The sequence below is a fragment of the Ovis canadensis genome, chromosome 3 (genome assembly GCF_042477335.2).
Source record: "Ovis canadensis isolate MfBH-ARS-UI-01 breed Bighorn chromosome 3, ARS-UI_OviCan_v2, whole genome shotgun sequence".
NCBI lineage: Eukaryota > Metazoa > Chordata > Mammalia > Artiodactyla > Bovidae > Ovis > Ovis canadensis.
In genome coordinates this window covers 173,413,183-173,435,230 of record NC_091247.1, presented here as the reverse complement: position 1 = coordinate 173,435,230, position 22,048 = coordinate 173,413,183, and positions in this window count along the sequence as shown.

Sequence of the window (22,048 nt, the reverse complement as noted above, 5' to 3'; positions counted from 1 at the left end):
ATTAGTTGATTCTCACTACCCAGCATCGAGGAGGGCATGGAAACCCTCTCCAGTATTCTTGCCTGGAGAATCCCATGGACAAGGGAGCCTGGTGGGCTACAGTTTATGGGGTCGCAAAGAGTCAGACATGACTAAAGCAACTTAGCACAGCACACAGCACCCAGCATCCGCTACATCCTGATTCTAAAGCTAACCCGAGTGAGGCGGAAATCTAGCCTCATTTTCACTTTTCAGAAGGGCTTGAAAATGAGTCCCACTCTTGGGATCCAGGACCCAAGACTCAGCCAAGGACCCTGGGATGTTGCTTCCTTGAGTCTTAGCTAGATTTGAAAGGGATACTGTTTTGTCATCACATGGATGGAACTTGTTCCTCTATCTCTTTTATCTGGTCTGGCACCTTCCTTTTTCTGGGCTTCCACCTTATCTCCCACTCTTCTGTCAGCCATATATTTCTGCACATTTTCTCTGGCCCTCCGGCCCCAAACATCAGCCTTCTTGGTTTCATTCAGTCTCTTTCCCTGAGGAGTAGGGTATTACCCTAGTATATCACACTGTGGGCCCCACATCTATAGGGAATGGGTAGGTCTCCCAGCACTGCCATTATTGTCCTCCTCCATTTCCTGAGAGTTCTTACTCTCCTCCTTTCAAAATTTGCTGCTCAAATGCCTGCTGTCAGACCAGCTCACCCAGGAGTAACAGTCTCATGAATTGTGCTAAATTTTCCGGACTCCTTGGATTCCAAGCCTAGACCATCCAGCTGCCTCTCCCTGGGCCAGTCACTGCAGCTGGGCCAGTTTCTGTGCCTCCTCACCACAGTTCTTACCCTATCTGGTTTCTCTCCTCTTTCTTCCATCCCATGTTTCTGAGGTCTCTTCAAACAAAGCTCAAGTCCAGATAGATATTGCCAAATTGATCTTGTATTCAGTGGTGCTCCCAATCTCATTAAAATAGTTTTCTTAGCAAGTATGCATACATGCATTCAACTGTAAATCCGTCATTTTTAAATATTAACTTTGTGTCCAAGTGTTGGTATTTCTTTTCAACCATGCATCCATCCACCTATCCATCCTTCCAACAGATATATAGCAAGAAACTATTGAAGTTAAGCTCTCTGGCTCAAATGATGATTGATAAATTAAAGCCATACAAAAACTCTGAAGATGAAACTCTGCTAGTTTCAGAGTTTCTAAGATGACAATGTGAATTCTTTAAATTTCTTATAATATAATTATGAATTATAAATTCTAGACCATGGAAAGTAACTTTGAGACTAAGCATATTTTAAGCTCAAGTAATAAAAATATGATCTTCACTCTGTTATATGGGATTTTAAAGCTAATTGTTATGTGTCAGGTATTTTACATACTTTATGGGATAGATTTTTTCATTATCCACAGTTTAAGGTATGAAGATAAAAAATAGAGACTCAGAGAAATTTAAGCAACTGCTCCAAAGTTAGTTTTCAGAAAGCAGTAGAGAGAGACTATAAGTATTTCTTGGTCTAAAGTCCATGTTCTTATATCTTATATCACCTCTCTAATATTTGTTGTTGTTGTTTGCTCAGTTGCTAAGTTGTGTCTGACTCTCTGAGACCCCATGGAATGTGCAGACCAGGCTCCTCTGTCCTCCACTATCTCCTGGAGTTTGCTCAGATTCATGTCCATTGAGTAGGTGATGCTATCCTTTACCTTCAATCTTTCCCAGCATCAGAAATTCTGCTCTTTTCCAAGAAGTCTGTTCTTCACATCAGGTGGCCAAAGTATCAGAGCTTCAGCTTCAGTATCAGTCCTTCCAGTGAATATTGGAAGGGTTGATTTTGTTGAGGACTGACTGGTTTGATCTCCTTGCTGGCTAAGGGACTCTCAAGAGTCTTCTCCAGCACCACAATTCAAAATCATCAATTCTTTGGCACTCAGCCATCTTTAAGGTCAACTCTCACATCCATACATGTGCTATGCTGTGCTTAGTCACTCTGTTGTGTCTAAATCTTTGCAACCCTATGGATTGTAGCCTGCCAGGCTCCTCTGTCCATGGGGATTCTCTAGGCAAGAATATTGGAGTGGGTTACCATGCCCACCTCCAGGGGATCTTCCCAACCCAGGAATTTGAACTGGAGTCTTCTGCATTGCATGTGGATTCTCTACCAGCTGAGCTACCAGGGAAGCCCCATACATGACTACTGGAAAAAACATAGCCTTGACTATATAAACCTTTGTCATCAAAGCGATGTCTCTGCTTTTCAATATGCTGTCTAGATTTGTCATGTCTTTCCTTCCAAGGAGCAAGCGTCTTTCAATTTTATGGTTGCAGTCATCATCCGCAGTGACTTTGGAGCCCAACAAAATAAAATCTGTCACTGCTTCTACTTCTTCCCCATCTATTTGCATGAACTGATGTGACCTGATGCCATGATCTCAGTTGTTGTTGTTGTTGTTTTTTTGAGTTTCAAGCCAGCTTTTCACTCTCCTCTTTCACACCCTCATAAAGAGGCTCTTCAGTTTCTCTTCACTTTCTGCCATTACAGAGATATCATTTGCATATCTGAAGTTGTTGATATTTCTCCTGGCAACCTTGATTCCAGCTTGATCCATGCAGCCCAGCATTTTGCATGATGTACTCTGCATAGAAGTTAAATAAGCAGGGTGATAATATACAGCCTTGTCATACTCCTTTCCCAATTTTGAACCAGTCTGTTGTTCCATGTCTGGGCCTAACTGTTGCTTCTTGACCTGCATACGGCTTTCTCAGGAGACAGGTAACGTGATCTGGTACTCCCGTCTCTTTGAGAATTTCCCACAGTTTGCTGTGATCCACACAAAAGTTTTAGTGCGGTCAATGAAGCAGAAATAGATGTTTTTCTGGAATTCCCTTGCTTTCTCCATGATCCAATGAATCCTGGAAATTTAATCTCTGGTTCCTCTGTCTTTTATAAACCCTACTTGTACTTCTAATATATAATGGAGATTAAAAGCAGAATTTGAATTTTTACAATATGATTCTATCATAATATTTTCTTATTTTTTTTTAAAGTGGTACTTTTAAAAATTCACCCTGATAAATCTATCCTTATCAGGTAATGTTATGTGGTCATCTCCCAACAGCAACCCTGCCCCCAGTATTCATGTAGTATTTAAATAATTGGGATTGCAGCTAAAGAAAGGGGTTTGACCAGTGAAAAGAAAGCACATGACTTTACTTCTGCTCAGAAACTTTTCTTGTGGTGCAGTATCTCTGCCTTTCACTCAAATTTTAACAGCTCTGAATTTTTTACCAACTTTATCATGCCCTTTATGTGGTCTCCTAGCCCATGGCGGACAGCATAAGGCTGATGAAGACATGGAATTGCAAGAAATCATAGCTGCTGTGTTTTGGTGAGAAAATGTGGGAAAACTATAATAGCAGGCAAAGGGACTAAGAAAACAGTATTTGAGAGATCATTTATTGTCAGACCCTAGATACACCTGCCTCAGTAAGGCATTGTTGTATGATAATTGCCTCTTTACAACCATTTTGAAGGGAACCGGTGCATAGCAATGCACATAATGATGACTTTGGGAACCAAGTAAAAAATTAAAATATATTCCAGTTCTTTCTCTTGGAAAGCAGGAGAGTATATACTGCATATGAGTGTGTGGAAATCCAAAATGGTTTTAGGGCTTTACGGAATAAGCTTCTATTAACAGAAAAATTCGTTCATTTGAAATATGCATCCCAATGCTACTTCTTACTCTCCCTGTGACTTTGGGGAAGTTTTCGTTTCTCATAGACTGTTCCTTTCTCTTTAAAATGAGGCTTATAGTAATGATGATGAGTTGGTTGTGATGATTAACTTAGATCAAGTGCTAGCACAACTCCTAATGTATGGTAAGTACTGAAAAAAAGAGTTTATTACATTTCAGGTTCTGACCATTTACATTTTGCCCATGTTTTTACTTGGATCCTTGGATTTAAGTTTTTTGCATTTTAGAGTTAAAGAAAATTCATCTGCAGAGGTGTGTTTATTAGGGAGCTTTTTAACAGTATCTTAAACTCCATCCCTGACTGATTTCCTTATTACTTCTTAGGATTACATGAGACTCAGTTACATTTCTCATCTCTTTTTTTTTCTCTCACCCAGCGACTACATAGGTACCACATGGCAGCCATGATCTAGTTTGAAGAGCACTAGGCCAGTCTTTAGAGACACAGATTTTATTTTGTCTTTACCTGTAACCGTGAATTCAGATAAGCAGCTTAACTTCTCTGGGCTTTCTCAGTCTGAGTTATTCCTTAATATTCTTATAATCTGTTTTTATAGCATTTTCTATCAGTCTTTGGAATTATTTTAATACTTTCTTTGGATAAATTTAAATATATTCATACAATAGTGTTTTTATGGACTCTGGGGTCAGTTTGACTAGCTTCTATACTTACTAGTTCTGTGAAGGCAAACAAATTACCTAACTTGTTTGTATCTCTTTTTACTTATTTATAAAATGGAGATAAACATATCTACTCTGTAGGCTTGCTATAAGGATAAAAAAATTGGTAATGTACCTGCAGCATTTGAAATCATGCCTAGCTTATGGTAAAAGCCCAAGAAGGGATATGGAGATGAATACATTTTTAAAGAGCTGGCAGTTTCTTGGGGGAGACTAAAGCATATACCAACAACAAGGAGGAGTATGATACATGTTCAATAGAGGAGAAATTGTAGAACCTGGTGGAGCATGGAGAAAGGAGCAATTAATTTCAACTGAAAGGACCAGGGAAGGTGTCATGAATTCGGTCAGCTGTGGTCTGAATATGGAGGAGGGAGCTGGATGTCAAGGGAATAATTTCTTGGTGAAAGAAACAAAAAGAATCAAGTGAGGAAACACAGGCACTACCCAATGTGCAGCTCTCTTTAGCTGCAGTGTTGATGCTGAATGAGGGTGTGAACTGGGAGATGAAACTGGGAAAATGGCCTGGGATTTGATTAGCAAGAGGTTCACAAAGGGGTGCAGAGTTGATGCTTTGGTAGCAGGAAGCACTGAAGGATACTGAAACAATAGGATCCCATTTGTGAGTTAGGAAAAAGACTCAGGGGATTCTGTCAAGGAGAAATTAGAAGAGAGAGAAAGTGGAGTCAGGGAGGACAGTCAGGGGCCAAAGTCTAATGAGAGAGTCACATGTGTTCGTGCTCAGCTGTGTCCAACTCTTTGTGACCCCATGGACTGTAGCCCCCAGGTTCTTCTGTTCATGGAATTTTCCAGGTGAGAATACTGGAGTTGGTTGCCATTTCCTGCTCCAGGGCATCTTCTGGACCCAGGAATCGAGCCCATGTCTCTTGTATCTCCTGCACTGGCAGGCAGATGAGGGTCTAAACTGAAGATGTATGGCAAAACCAATCCAGTATTGTAAAGTAAAAAAATAAAATTTAAAAAAAAAAAAAGAAGAAGAAGTCGTGGCAGTGGTGAAGAGAAGGGCTAGAACTGAGATCTGGAAAAATAGGTGCTGCCTTGTAAATTCTCCTTCCTGCACATTGTTCCTTTTCCTCCATGCTATGGAGAAAATGGTCTCCATGCTATGGTTCCTCCTATCTTTCCAGGTTCTGTGCATCTCCTATGGTGATCTCGCTGTACTCATTAACCCACCTGTATAAAGGTTGACATGGCAAGACCTCAGTGATTTAGGAAGCTGACAGCTTTTATCCCCATTTTTTTTAAGGCAGGTGATATTTTAGAAGCAGAAGACAATGACACAACAGATAGTTTTTGTTTAATTGAGAGGTTTCCAAACAATAACTAAACTCTGAAAGCCTTCCTTTTCTTATAGGACGCCACACTACTGAGAGGTCCTGTTGAGCCTCCTCATTATGTATCTGCAATGGATACTGTGTAGCAGGAATTTTGTGGGGGCATTTTGTAATGCAGTGTCTGAGGTATGGGGCATTGTATTTCCTCACTGCCTGGGTTTGGTAATAACAAATGTGAAAGGGAACGTCTAGATCAATAGAGTTAACTATTATAGGTGGTATCTATGCACTGCAAGGCAGATGTTCTCTCTTCTTGAAAGAGTGCATTTTAAGCAGCTGAAGGTCACAGGGATTCTCTTTAATTAGTCATGCCTGGTCTGACAAAAGGAGGTGAAATTCATGAATCTGTGTGAAATAATGAATCAGAAACCAATCAATGAACACTGATGAAACAGAATAACAAAAGAAGATCAGAACCAGGTAGAAACAACTTTAGGTAGTTAACAACTTTAGAGTGACAGCAATGCCCTGATGAGAAGAGATGGCTACTGTATGGGTCTTGGCTTCATTGACAGTTATTCTGCCTCAAATGTATTGTTATGTATGTATACATATAGATATATGCATAGATGTATATGTACCTAATACACGTCTATGTCAATGATGTAAGATTCATTCGACAAACTTACCTTAACAGTTTCTGTGTGATAGATGCTATCTCTTCAGATAGAGGTAGTGAGGATAAAATAGTCAACAAAAACAGACCAAGTCCTGAAGAACTTATATTCTAGTAGGAGAAACAGACAATAAATATATGTTGAATCAGGAGATGATAAACTCTAAGGCTAAAAATAGAGAACATGTTGGGGGGGGGAGGCAGAGAATGAAAGGCAGAAGCAGGGTTACATTCCATATAGTACATCTTTAGTGTGGTAATGTCTGAGGCAAGAAGTGAAGAAGGCTTGCAGAGATCTGGGAATGAAAAGTAGTCCGGCCAGAGGGGATAGGAAGAGCAAAACCCTAAGGTGAGATGTCTTGGTGTTTTTGAGGAACAGCAATGAGGCAGGGGAGTAGGAGCAGAGAGAGGGAGAGGAGCTGCAAGGAGACGAGGTCAGAGGAACAGCTAGGTCTGTCGGGCCCTTGAAGGATAGGTAAGGACTCTCATTTTATAGTGAGAGAGATGACAAGCTTCTGGAAGCATATTATTAATACTTTATGCTGACTGCATAGAGTTAATTTTATAACTTGTATCTAATTCTTCATGACCTATTTTTGCATTTAAAAATTCATAAAATAAGGTATGCCCATATCTGGTCCTCTTTTGTCTTGTTTGCCATTTTCTCATCAACAGTGCCCCACCCAGCACACTGCAGAGGCACTCTGAATGCTGTTCCAGGTCCTGACACTGTATCCTTGGATAGTTTTAGTAAAATACTCTTCTTACTCAGTTTTCCCACCAAGAAAATGGAAATACTCTCACCAAGTTCACTTTATTAATGGTATAACAAGAAAAAAAGAAAATAATACCCAAACTCATGATCTGATAATATTCTTTGTCTTTACATAATTGCCATAGGTTTTCCCTTGTGGCCCAGCTGGTAAAGAATCTGCCTGCAATATGAGAGACCTGGGTTTGATCCCTGGGTTGGGAGGATTCCCTGGAGAAGGGAAAGGCTACCCACTCCAGTATTCTGGCCTGGAGAATTCTATGGACTGTGTAGTCCTTGAGGTCGTAAAGAGTTGGAAACGACTGAGTGACTTTCACTTTCGCTTTAGCATGTAGTAGGTATGCAATAAAAACTTGTGGAATTAAATTAGAATGGTAAAATGGGAGGATATGTAAAATGTTCTCCACATTTCTTTAGGGCTAAAATAATTTTATTTGCTCAGCTCAAAATATATTCTTTCTGGGGAGCATCACTCTTGATACCCAAAAAGTGAATTATTCTTGTTTTCATAATGCTCCCATGATACTGTTTTATAAGAATTTATTTAACTCTTTAAGTTAGAGAATGAAGTGGTTGATTCCACTTAGATTTGTACTTTTGATGATTTTACAGATAATGTATATCTAATTATTCTTTTCACAAAATTTAGCCAAGAATTTCAGCATATGCCTTCTCTTGTTAAACTTTGCAGAATGTTCCATAATACTTCTTTTGTGTGCTTTGGGTCTAGCTTTTGTGGTAACTTGTTTGCAAAATGTTGAGGAATTCTTCCTCTTCCTATAGGATGCCTTTTTGTGATGTGGCTTTGCAGCAACTCCTGTCAAGAGATGATATCAATTTCTCTACACCCTGAACCTGGGCTTGGGGTTATGATTTGCTTTGCCAGTGGAACATTAACACCAGTGATGTGAGTAGAACATGTCAAAACATAGCACACAGGACTCCCTGGCTGCTCTTGGTAACCCTGGGACTACTACTAATTACCTGCTGGATGATGACATATGGCCAGTTACCTTTTTTTGCTACTAGCAATAGACAATCAACCACAAGACACACCAGTGAGGCTACTTTCAGCTGACACATGATTGAGCCTGACCGACAACATGTGAACCAGAGATGAACCACATCAGCTGAGACTTAACTCACATTGCTTTTTTTGGGAGCTTTGAAAAAGTCATCCCATTAGCATAAGCCCAATTGCAGTGGAAAGGGGCTTGTTACGAATAACAAGACCCCATTTCACATTTATGGCTAAGAGGTGACTTCAGGAAGAAGACTAGAGACCAAGTATCACCAAAGATGTTCCCATTGCTCTTATAACTCAAGAAATTGCTAGGGTTTTGGGAATTGTGAGCCAGGAACCATGGATGAAGATTAAGTATATATGAGAAACGTATTTTGGGCATCTGAGTGATTAATACATCTATACTGTAAACCACAATATTGCAGACTAGTCCCCCTACATCCACTTTTCTCTTTTTCTTTATTAATAAACCTCCACACTTCCTCTACTTCCCCATATGTGACTTTTATCTGGGCACCTGACTGTCTAGCTGGAGACTAAATGTCCAAGCTTCTCTTGCAGCTAAGGTGTGATCACAGACAAAGTTTTGACCTGTGGGTTGTGAATGGGAGAAATGGGTGGTAAGAAACCTGCTGCATTCCATTCTCCTTTCTTTCCTTTCATTTTCCCCTCCCCATTTTCTCAGGCTGGGAAATGGAGTCACCTTAGACCCAGAGATGGAAGCCGCATATGAAGGGTGGCAGAGATAACCCACAAACTCAGATCCCAGAATGACTTTGTAAATCAGATCTCTTATTCCTCCTGAACCGCTTGTCTATGACTGGTCTGTTATGTAAGAGAAAAATGCACTTCTATCTTAAGTATGCCACTATGTTTTGAGGCCTCTACCCTAACTCATACGTTAACACTGCAGACATAAACACATAAACACATACTACCTCTATAGTACTTGGAACTCAGGAGTTCAATAAATGCTAAATTCTTGCATTTATTCAATTACAGTGACTGAGCTCCTATTGTGTATTAGGCAGAAAGTTGCATGGATAATTACTTTTTTGGGGGGGGGTGTGGTTGGGAGCTAACAAATGAGAAGAGAAAGATAGAAAAAAACTAACAAAAAAGGGAAATTAAAGGTGAAGAGTACCATAACAGACTACTCTGTCAGGGGTGCTATACAGAGAAAATGAAAGGATTTGGATAGCTCTTAAAAGTTTGCTGCAGTAGGATGAAACACAAATCATGAAACGAACCATCCATTCAATGCACCTGTACAATTTCTTTCACAGAGTTTGGAGGCCTCCTTTCACTTGTGTCTGGGTCACTGAACTTGAGCTGGGGCGGGGGTAGGGGTGGCCACTGGCTTACTGTTTTCTCACTGCAGAGTTCCAACACTAGATTTCAAAGGGTTTTCTGTGTCAGGTGTAGGGGTGGCAGTAGGAACGAAGGTTCGGTTTAGAGGATTACTGACAATCCTGTAATAACTTTTGAAATAGCTTTTCAGATCAATTCCCATTCATTTCCCACTTTACAGAGAAAAGAGGGCCAGAGAAGGATCAACAGTTATGAGAAAAACTAAGAGGAAAAAACTCCACTCACAACAACTGGAAATGGAAGATATCTCTTTATTCTCATGTCCCATTTTCTTTCTGGCTTGTTTGTGTTTTCCTCCTATCATCCACAATGGTTTTTGTTTTATATTGAGAATATCCTGGGGAAAAGATATTAAATGAGAAATCATTGCAAAAATTCCAGAAGAGAATATCTCTAATATCTTGGGTGTTAACTAAGAGATGCTAAGCATAAAAAAGAATTCATGCCAAATTAGGTAGTTCTATTTCATTTAATCACACAAAATCTCCTGTTATGCTCATTTACGGTCATGTTATTTTTTAAAAAATCTTTAGTTATGACAGCCTTGATTTTTATAATAACTTGCCTAAATATGTCCTACATTAAAAAAATACCTTTTATATTCAGGTTGTAAGTATATGTTTGTGCTAAGTTGCTTCAGTTGTATCCAGGTCTTTGCGACCCTATGGACTGTAGCCTGCCAGGCTCCTCTGTCCATAGGCTTCTTGAAGTAAGAGTACTGGAGTGGATTGCGATGCCTTCCTCCAAGGGATCTTTCTGACCCAGGGATCAAACCCACATCTCTTATATCTTCTGCACTGGTAGGTAGGTTCGTTACCACTAGTGCCACCTGGGAAGCCCTGTGAGGTGTATGTTTTAATAAAAATCATTCGTCCTCTGTAGGCCTCAGTTTCCTTATCTGTAAAATGACTAGATTATCTCTGGAATCTCCTTTGGGCCCCCAATTCCATACTTTGAGTCCCCTTACAAACATATTGATTAAAGTCTGGTGACAACTGTAGCTAAAATGACAACAGAATAATGAAGCATATTAACAGTAGTGTTAATGTAATAATCAGCTGTGTTTTGTTCCATATGGCAATTTATTTCAACAATTAAGCCAAACTCCATCTGTTTTGGCATACACAAGTTTTCAGATGGGTTCCTGAACCACATCTTTGGAAATTATTTCAAGTTTTTCAAATACTGCTACCATCAATAAATGACAACCATGCGGAATCTTTCTGATTAAAAAAAAAAAAATCACTGATGCCAAAGCCTATCTTATTGGACAAAGGGATTGTTTTGCTTATTTGACCTTACAGATATGTTGCACAGTCTAATCAATAGACCCAGAAAAGGAAGATAAATCTCCATGTCAGCATGGGGGGGAACATGCATGGGGTGCTGGTTTCTAGAGCAGGCAAAGCCTCAACCCTGTCAGCAGTGGGTTTCTATTTTTCTGACCTGAGGATCCTGTTAGGACAGGATGTGCCTCGATCTATGATGGAGACAAGACAAATGGTACGTTCCACACATCTGGCCAGGGTGCCTTTCTTGAGCCTGGCTTGAGCTGCATTGACAGAATAGCAATAGGGAACATTTGTCTTTATCTTTATAACACTTGACAAGAGGCATGATTACTGCAGTAAGGGTATCAAAATAAAGAAAAAATGGGCTATCCGAGAGCCCTGTTATTTATCACATTCAGAAAACGCTAACCCAGACTAGCAGGATAGAAATTCCTTGTCAAATTGCTTCTAAAGATCATATTTTCCTCCCAGAATAGTATGTGAAACCCAAGGATCTCTCCTGTACTGTACTCCCCACTTCCTCTGACCCCTCCTCCATTTTTTCAAGTTGGGCACAATCTTCTCCTGGCCCATGCTGTCCCTCCATAGCCTGGGAGTTGCCTTCATGTTGCTTATTGCATTTGCCAGCCTGACAGTATGTACGCCATTCCCTGTATGTGCAGGAAGCACAGGGGGAAAAAAAAACCTGCTAGCTGGCAGCTTATTAACAAATATTGAATGTATACAGCAAAAATTCAATTTATTTTGCAGCAAGTGTTAGGATGTCTCCAGGCAAATTAGAGCCAAAGCTGACTTTGTTCAACCCCTTTATTTATTTTCCCAGTCCTTGTTTCCTAATTAGGCAGGCTTTCTTCTGCTTCACAAATACCCTCTCTGCCTAAATCATTGCAGGTCTACTGAATCCTGAACACAATGGGCTTACACATTCATATTAATACCATGATAGGGAGGTATAATCCACCCTTTTGCATAAAGCCGCCAAATCACTACAAGAATGATAGCAAATGCCTTTATGACACAGTATGCATTTTCCCTCTTTGACTTGTGGGGGCCTGCATGTGCTATAGCCAACGAATTTTTCAAAGAAATTGTGAACAGTAGATGGGTCTAAGAAGTGTTTGCTTTGAAAGGCCACCTCCTTCAGTGTATGGCACCAAAGCCTCTCTCTCTCTCTTTTTTTCCTTCCGAGTGTTCTCTTTCAGCAGGCCTTTGCAAAAGAGGGCACTTGCTTACAATTCCTCATGAAGAGCAATTCAAGAGTTAAATCAATGGCCATGCCCAGAAACTTGTTTGGAATTCAACATTTTGTTAACTTAGCATTCTTTTGTAGGGTTTAGAGCAGTTCTCAACCTCGGCTCTCCATTAGAATCCTACGAGGAGCTTTAAAAATATGTTGATGCCGAGGGAGGAGGGAAAGATGGCGGAGGAATAGGACAGGAAGATCACGTTCTCCCTCACTAATTCCTCAAAAGAACATTTCAACCCCGAGCAAACTCCACAAAACAACTTCTGTAGGCTGGCAGAGGACATCAGGCAACCAGAAAAGCAGACCATTGTCTTCAAAAACAGGTAGGAAAAAATATAAAAGACGAAAAAGGAGACAAAGGAGGTGGGGAGGGAGCTCCGTCCCGGGAAGGGAAGCCCGTCCCGGGAAGGGAATTTTAAGAAGAGAGGTTTCCAAACACCAGGAAACACTCTCCCTGCCGAGTCTGTGGCGAGCCTTGGAAACACAGAGGGCAACATAACAGGAAGGAAAAATAGATAAATAATTAAAACCAAGAGATTACAAGCCCACCAGTAACTCCCCCAGCGGAAAAGCAGCACAGACGCCTGCATCCGCCATTGGGAAGTGGGGGCAGGGCAGGGACGCGCGGGAGGCGCGGGCTGCAGAGCTTTGTAAGAATCGGGCAGGAACGCCCCACGCACAACCAGAACGATCTAACTTGGGCTAGCAAACCAGACTGTGGGATAGCTACCACGCGAAAAGCTCGAACATAAGACACCGCCAGGACCCAGCACAGAACAAAGGACGGAGCGGAAAAAGCCAGCTGCAGACCATTCCCCGCCGGGGACAGGCAGCCACAGCCGTAAGGACTGGAAAGGGGCAATTGCAGACCCGGAGAGACTTTACTTACCTAACTGCAAGCAGGCTCCTTGGCTAAGACTTCTGGGGGTGCTGGACAGTCACAGTCTGCCTCACGGGGTGCGCCAGCGGTCCACCCAGAGAGCTGAGCGGCAGCGGCGGAAAAGGTGACAAGCCGCGGCGATTGCGCTCGCCAAACTCCTGAGCTACTCGGACCTGGGAAGGGCACAAAGGGCAGTCCCAGCCGCATTTGTGCCTCTGAGGGCTGCCTGAGGGCCGAACCTGAGCAGCTTGGACCGGGGAAGTGCACGCAGCCTAGGGCCGGCCCCAGACGGTTCCCGGCTGAGCATCATAGAGCCGGAGCGGTTTGTGCACCGCGAGAAAGGACAGGTCAAGCGGGGCAGAGATACTGTGTACACACGACAGTGCTATTTGTTTGCAGCATCCCCCCTCCCCACAGCGCGACTGAACTAGTGAGCCTAAAAACCAGCAAACAGAAGACGTTAAACAGAGGGAACCACCTTGGAAGTGAGCCCACACGGCCCATAACATCAGAGAAGAGCCAGATATATTTTTAATTTTTTAATATTTTTAAAATCATTCTTTTTTTTTTTTTTGCCTTTTGCATTTTTTTTCTTTTTTTTCCGAGCTTTTTTTTAATTGTTAAATCTTCTATTTCTCCTCTAATTTTTATTTCTATAACCTAGTATTACTATTTTTTAAAAAAAAAGACTTTTTTTTTTTTTTTAAGGCAAACACCATATATACTCTTTGGATGGTTGTTGGTGTTTTGTTTTTTTTTTTGTTTGTTTTTTAATAATTCTTTTTTTTTTCTTTCTTCCTTTTTCCTTCTGCTTTTCTTTAATATTGTATCTTTGAAAATCCAACCTCTACTCCAGATTTTTAATCTTTGTTGTCAATTTTGTACATTTAAAAACCCAAACTTCACTACCCAAGTTTACCTGAGAGCGAGATTACTGGCTTGTCCACTCTCTCCTCCTCTGGCCTCTCCTTTTTCTCCACCAGGTGGCCTCTGTCTCTTTTCTCCCCCATCTCTTCTCTATCCAACTCTGTGAATCTCTGTGTGTTCCAGACGGTAGAGAGCACCTAAGGAACTGGTTACTGGCAGGATTTGTCTCTCTCCTACTCATTCCTCTCTCTTATCCTCCTGGTCACCTCTGTCTACTTCCTCCCTCTCCTCTTCCCTGTATAACTCTGTAAATACCTCTGAGCGGTCCAGACTATAGAGCGCACATAAGGAAGTGACTACTGGCTAGCTTGCTCTCTCCTCTCTTGATCTCACCACATCTCATTCCAGTTACCTCTAACTACCCCCTCCATCTTCTCTTCTCCTTGTAACTCAGTGAACCTCTCTGAGTGTCCCTCAAGGTGGAGAAACTTTTCATCTTTAACCTAGATGTTTTATCATCAGTGCTGTATAGATGGAGAAGTCTAGAGGCTACTGTGAAAATAAAACTGAAAACCAGAAGCAGGAAGCTTAAACCCAAAGCCTGAAAACATTAGAGAACTCTTGAATTCAGGGAACATTAAGCAATAGGAGCTCATCAAAAGCCTTCATACCTACACTGAAACCAAGCTCCACCCAAGGGCCAACAAGTTCCAAAACAAGACATACCACTCAAATTCTCCAGCAACACAGGAACACTCCCCTGAGCCTCAATATACAGGCAGCTCAAAATTATCCCAAAACCTTTGATGTCTCATAACCCATTACGGGTCACTCCACTGCACTCCAGAGAGAAGAAACCCAGCTCCACCCACCAAAACTCCAACACAAGCCTCCCTAACCAGGAAACCTTGACAAGCCACTGATAGAACCCCACCCAAAGTGAGGAAGCTCCATAATAAAGAGAACTCCACAAATTATCAGAATATAAAAAGGCCACCCCAAACGCAGCAATATAACCAAGATGAAGAGACAGAGGAATACTCAGCAGGCAAAGGAACAGGAGAGTTGCCCACCAAATCAAACAAAAGAGGAAGAAGTAGGGAATCTACCGGAGAAGGAATTCCGAATATTGATAGTGAAAATGATCCAAAATCTTGAAATCAAAATGGAAACACAGATAAATAGCCTAGAGACAAGGATTGAGAAGATGCAAGAAAGGTTTAACAAGGACCTAGAAGAAATAAAAAAGAGTCAAAATATAATGAATAACACAATAAATGAGATCAGAAACACTCTGGAGGCAACAAATAGTAGAATAACGGAGGCAGAAGATAGGATTAGTGAAATAGAAGATAGAATGGTAGAAATAAATGAATCAGAGAGGAAACAAGAAAAACGAATTAAAAGAAACGAGGACAATCTCAGAGACCTCCAGGACAAAATGAAACGCTCCAACATTCGAATTATAGGAGTCCCAGAAGAAGAAGACAGAAAGAAAGATCATGAGAAAATCCTTGAGGAGATAATAGTTGAAAACTTCCCTAAAATGGGGAAGGAAATAATCACCCAAGTCCAAGAAACACAGAGAGTCCCAAATAGGATAAACCCAAGGCGAAACACCCCAAGGCACATATTAATCAAATTAACAAAGATCAAACACAAAGAACAAATATTAAAAGCAGCAAGGGAAAAACAACAAATAACACACAAGGGGATTCCCATAAGGATAACAGCTGATCTGTCAATAGAAACTCTTCAGGCCAGGAGGGAATGGCAAGACATACTTAAAGTGATGAAAGACAATAACCTACAGCCCAGATTACTGTACCCAGCAAGGATCTCATTCAAATACGAAGGAGAAATCAAAAGCTTTACAGACAAGCAAAAGCTGAGAGAATTCAGCACCACCAAACCAGCTCTCCAACAAATTCTAAAGGATATCCTCTAGACAGGAAACACGAAAAGGGTGTATAAACCCGAACCCAAAACAATAAAGTAAATGGCAACGGGATCATACTTATCAATAATTACCTTAAACGTAAATGGGTTGAACGCCCCAACCAAAAGACAAAGACTGGCCGAATGGATACAAAAACAAGACCCCTCTATATGCTGCTTACAAGAGACCCACCTCAAAACAAGGGACACATACAGACTGAAAGTGAAGGGCTGGAAAAAGATATACCACGCGAATAGAGACCAAAAGAAAGCAGGAGTGGCAATACTCATATCCGATAAAATAGACTTTAAAACAAAGGCGGTGAAAAGAGACAAAGAAGGCCACTACATAATGATCAAAGGAACAATCCAAGAAGAAGATATAACAATTATAAATATATATGCACCCAATATAGGAGCACCGCAATATGTAAGACAAATGCTAACAAGTATGAAAGGGGAAATCAACAATAACACAATAATAGTGGGAGACTTTAATACCCCACTCACACCTATGGACAGATCAACTAAACAGAAAATTAACAAAGAAACGCAAACTTTAAATGATACATTAGATCAGTTAGACCTAATTGATATCTATAGGACATTTCACCCCAAAACAACGAATTTCACCTTTTTTTCAAGTGCTCATGGAACCTTCTCCAGGATAGATCACATCCTGGGCCATAAATCTAAACTTGATAAATTCAAAAAAATCGAAATCATTCCAAGCATCTTTTCTGACCATAATGCATTAAGATTAGATCTCAATTACAGGAGAAAAACTATTAAAAATTCCAACATATGGAGGTTGAACAACACACTTCTGAATAACCAACAAATCACAGAAGAAATCAAAAAAGAAATCAAAATATGCATAGAAACTAATGAAAATGAAAACACAACAACCCAAAACCTGTGGGACACTATAAAAGCAGTGCTAAGAGGAAAGTTCATAGCAATACAGGCATACCTCAAGAAACAAGAAAAAAGTCAAATAAATAACCTAACTCTACAACTAAAGCAACTAGAAAAGGAAGAGTTGGAGAACCCCAGAGTGAGTAGAAGGAAAGAAATCTTAAAAATTAGGGCAGAAATAAATGCAAAAGAAACAAAAGAGACCATAGCAAAAATCAACAAAGCCAAAAGCTGGTTCTTTGAAAGGATAAATAAAATTGACAAACCATTAGCCAGACTCATCAAGAAGCAAAGAGAGAAAAATCAAATCAATAAAATTAGAAATGAAAATGGAGAGATCACAACAGACAACACAGAAATACAAAGGATCATAAGAGACTACTATCAGCAGTTGTATGCCAATAAAATGGACAACGTGGAAGAAATGGACAAATTCTTAGAAAAGTACAGTTTTCCAAAACTGAACCAGGAAGAAATCGAAAATCTTAACAGACCCATCACAAGCACGGAAATTGATACTGTAATCAGAAATCTTCCAGCAAACAAAAGCCCAGGTCCAGATGGCTTCACAGCTGAATTCTACCAAAAATTTCGAGAAGAGCTAACACCTATCCTCCTCAAACTCTTCCAGAAAATTGCAGAGGAAGGTAAACTTCCAAACTCATTCTATGAGGCCACCATCACCCTAATACCAAAACCTGACAAAGATGTCACAAAAAAAGAAAACTACAGGCCAATATCTCTGATGAACATAGATGCAAAAATCCTCAACAAAATTCTAGCAATCAGAATCCAACAACACATTAAAAAGATCATACACCATGACCAAGTGGGCTTTATCCCAGGGATGCAAGGATTCTTCAATATCCGCAAATCAATCAATGTAATTCACCACATTAACAAATTGAAAAATAAAAACCATATGATTATCTCAATAGATGCAGAGAAGGCCTTTGACAAAATTCAACATCCATTTATGATAAAAACTCTCCAGAAAGCAGGAATAGAAGGAACATATCTCAACATAATAAAAGCTATCTATGATAAACCCACAGCAAACATTATCCTCAATGGTGAAAAATTGAAAGCATTTCCCCTAAAGTCAGGAACAAGACAAGGGTGTCCACTTTCACCGCTACTATTCAACATAGTTCTGGAAGTTTTGGCCACAGCAATCAGAGCAGAAAAAGAAATAAAAGGAATCCAAATTGGAAAAGAAGAAGTAAAACTCTCACTGTTTGCAGATGACATGATCCTCTACATGGAAAACCCTAAAGACTCCACCAGAAAATTACTAGAGCTCATCAATGAATATAGTAAAGTTGCAGGATATAAAATCAACTCACAGAAATCCCTTGCATTCCTATACACGAATAATGAGAAAGTAGAAAAAGAAATTAAGGAAACAATTCCATTCACCATTGCAACGAAAAGAATAAAATACTTAGGAATATATCTACCTAAAGAAACTAAAGACCTATATATAGAAAACTATAAAACACTGATGAAAGAAATCAAAGAGGACACTAATAGATGGAGAAATATACCATGTTCATGGATTGGAAGAATCAATATAGTGAAAATGAGTATACTACCCAAAGCAATTTACAAATTCAATGCAATCCCTATCAAGCTACCAGCCACATTTTTCACAGAACTAGAACAAATAATTTCAAGATTTGTATGGAAATACAAAAAACCTCGAATAGCCAAAGCAATCTTGAGAAAGAAGAATGGAACTGGAGGAATCAACTTGCCTGACTTCAGGCTCTACTACAAAGCCACAGTCATCAAGACAGTATGGTACTGGCACAAAGACAGACATATAGATCAATGGAACAAAATAGAAAGCCCAAAGATAAATCCACACACATACGGACACCTTATCTTTGACAAAGGAGGCAAGAATATACAATGGAGTAAAGACAATCTCTTTAACAAGTGGTGCTGGGAAAACTGGTCAACCACTTGTAAAAGAATGAAACTAGATCACTTCCTAACACCGCACACAAAAATAAACTCAAAATGGATTAAAGATCTAAATGTAAGATCAGAAACTATAAAACTCCTAGAGGAGAACATAGGCAAAACACTCTCAGACATAAATCACAGCAGGATCCTCTATGATCCACCTCCTAGAATGCTGGAAATAAAAGCAACAATAAACAAATGGGATCTAATTAAAATTAAAAGCTTCTGCACAACAAAGGAAAATATAAGCAAGGTGAAAAGACAGCCTTCTGAATGGGAGAAAATAATAGCAAATGAAGCAACTGACAAACAACTAATCTCAAAAATATACAAGCAACTTCTGCAGCTCAACTCCAGAAAAATAAACGACCCAATCAAAAAATGGGCCAAAGAACTAAATAGACATTTCTCCAAAGAAGACATACGGATGGCTAACAAACACATGAAAAGATGCTCAACATCACTCATTATTAGAGAAATGCAAATCAAAACCACAATGAGGTACCACTTCACACCAGTCAGAATGGCTGCGATCCAAAAATCTGCAAGCAATAAATGCTGGAGAGGGTGTGGAGAAAAGGGAACCCTCCTACACTGTTGGTGGGAATGCAAACTAGTACAGCCACTATGGAGAACAGTGTGGAGATTCCTTAAAAAATTGCAAATAGAACTACCTTATGACCCAGCAATCCCACTTCTGGGCATACACACCGAGGAAACCAGAATTGAAAGAGACACATGTACCCCAATGTTCATCGCAGCACTGTTTATAATAGCCAGGACATGGAAACAACCTAGATGTCCATCAGCAGATGAATGGATAAGAAAGCTGTGGTACATATACACAATGGAGTATTACTCAGCGGTTAAAAAGAATTCATTTTAATCAGTTCTGATGAGATGGATGAAACTGGAGCCGATTATACAGAGTGAAGTAAGCCAGAAAGACAAACACCAATACAGTATACTAACACATATATATGGAATTTAGGAAGATGGCAATGACGACCCTGTATGCAAGACAGGGAAAGAGACACAGATGTGTATAACGGACTTTTGGACTCAGAGGGAGAGGGAGAGGGTGGGATGATTTGGGAGAATGACATTCTAACATGTATACTATCATGTGAATTGAATCGCCAGTCTATGTCTGACGCAGGATGCAGCATGCTTGGGGCTGGTGCATGGGGATGACCCAGAAAGATGTTATGGGGAGGGAGGTGGGAGGGGGGTTCATGTTTGGGAATGCATGTAAGAATTAAAGATTTTAAAATTAAAAAAAATAAAATAAAATAAAAAAGAAAAAAAAAAAAGAAAACAAAACAAAAAAAAAATATGTTGATGCCTAAGCCCCTTCCCAAGTCAACTGAATTAGAATGTCAGAGGGTAGAACGAAGATTTTGGCATTTCTAAGAAGGTTTCCAAATGATTCTAATAGGCAGCAAGGGTTAAAAGTCATTGGTATGTAGAGGTTTTATCATTAGAACACATCTACAGAACTCTTGTTCATTCATTTAATAAGTATTTGAATGACTACTATCCATTAGGAAAAGGACTGTGTGCAATTGATTGGGTGTTCAAAGACATAAAGGGATTTCTCTATTCTCAAGGTAGCAGGTGAGCTAACAGAGACCCTGAGCTTTTTAACCTTTCCATACATATTATTACACATATCCTATTGTGTATTAGAAGCACTGAGTCAGTAGGGTGCAAATCAGACAAGGTCCTTGCTCTCACTGAGCTTGCATTCTATCAATAGTGAACACATTTTAACATAGGTACTGATGAGGGAATTCCCTCGCAGTCCAGTGGTTAGGACTCAGTGCTTTCACTGCTGGGGCCCAGGTTCAGTCCCTGGCCTAGGAACTAGTATCCTGCACGCTGTGCAATGCAGGCAAGAAACAAAGAAGTGCTGATGAGTTCTATAGAGAAATGAATACAGAGGTAACATGATAGAGTGACTGGGACCGTAGAAGAGTTCTAGGATGCTTCTCTGAGCAGCATCTCTGAATGATGAGAAAAAATGGATCAAGTGAAGATCTTGAAGGATTGTTTCCTGGGCAGAAGGAACACCAGTGCCAAAGTCTTGAGGTAGAAGCAAATGATTTCCTGAAGCAGATAGAAGCCAAAGTTCTCAGAGGAGGTGGGAGGTCAGAGGTAAAGTCAGAGGTAGACGGGGGTAAATATTATGCATAAAGTAACCTTGACAGAAGAAAGCAGGCAGGAGTTGGAGATGAAGACGAATAGCTCTGAGCCCTCAGAGCAGAAGAATTACTGCTTTTGCAGGGCCTTGGTGGTTTTAAATTGTACTTTGAAGGAGAGCACCTGAGAAGCTGGAGAGGAAGAACATTTTAAAAAGTAGTGCGTGACTGCTAAGTCACTTTAGTTGTGTCTGACTCTTTGCGACCCCATGGACTATAACCCACCAGGCTCCTCTGTTCGTGGGATTCTCCAGGCAAGAATACTCGAGTGGGTTGCCATGTCCTCCTCCAGCGGATCTTCCTGACCCAGGGGTTGAACGCACATCTTAAGTATCCTGCATTGGCAGGTGGGTTCTTTACCATTAGCACCACCTGAGAAGCCCCTTTGCTGCTGCTGCTAAGTCGCTTCAGTTGTGTCCAACTCTGTGCGACCCCATGGACTGCAGCCCACCAGGCTCCTCCGTCTATGGGATTTTCCAGGCTAGAGTACTGGAGTGGGGTGCCATTGCCTTCTCTGGAGAAGCCCCTTTAAATAGTGGTATTTCTCTGTAAAGACATAAAAGGCAGGACAATCTAGAATATGAACAGAGAATAGTAGATTGTCTAGCTTGACTGGAATGAAGGATTCATGAAGCAGTAAAGGAAGCTTAGAGGTTTAGATAAAAAAAGGACTTTGTATGTTGAGAGCTTGGACTTTATCCTAAATACAAACAGAAACCCCAGTATATTTTCTGCTTATATTATCACCCTTATCTCTGGCCAGTTCTTGCCTTGCTTCTTGTATCCCAGCAACTCCAAACTTCTTAGCACCCCACATCTCATATATATATACTTACAGCACCATGCCAGTTAGGCTTTTATGATTTTCATTCATTCTGTTCAGAATATCTTTCCCAAACCCTTGGGTTCTCCTGATCAACTAATCAAACTGCTACTCAGGCTTTGAGTTAGCCATAGTTCCTCCAGGAAGGAGTTTCTTGACCCTCCTTGGTGACTTCATAAAATGAGAGGCTTATTTCCTTAAGGACACTTACCATGCTGGGTCACTCATTCTTGAGTTGTTGTTGGTGTTTAGTCATTAAGTTGTGCCCAGCTCTTCATGACTCCATGGACTGCAGTGTGCCAGGCCTCCCTGTCCCTCACCATCTCCTGGAGTTCATCCAAGTTCATGTCCAT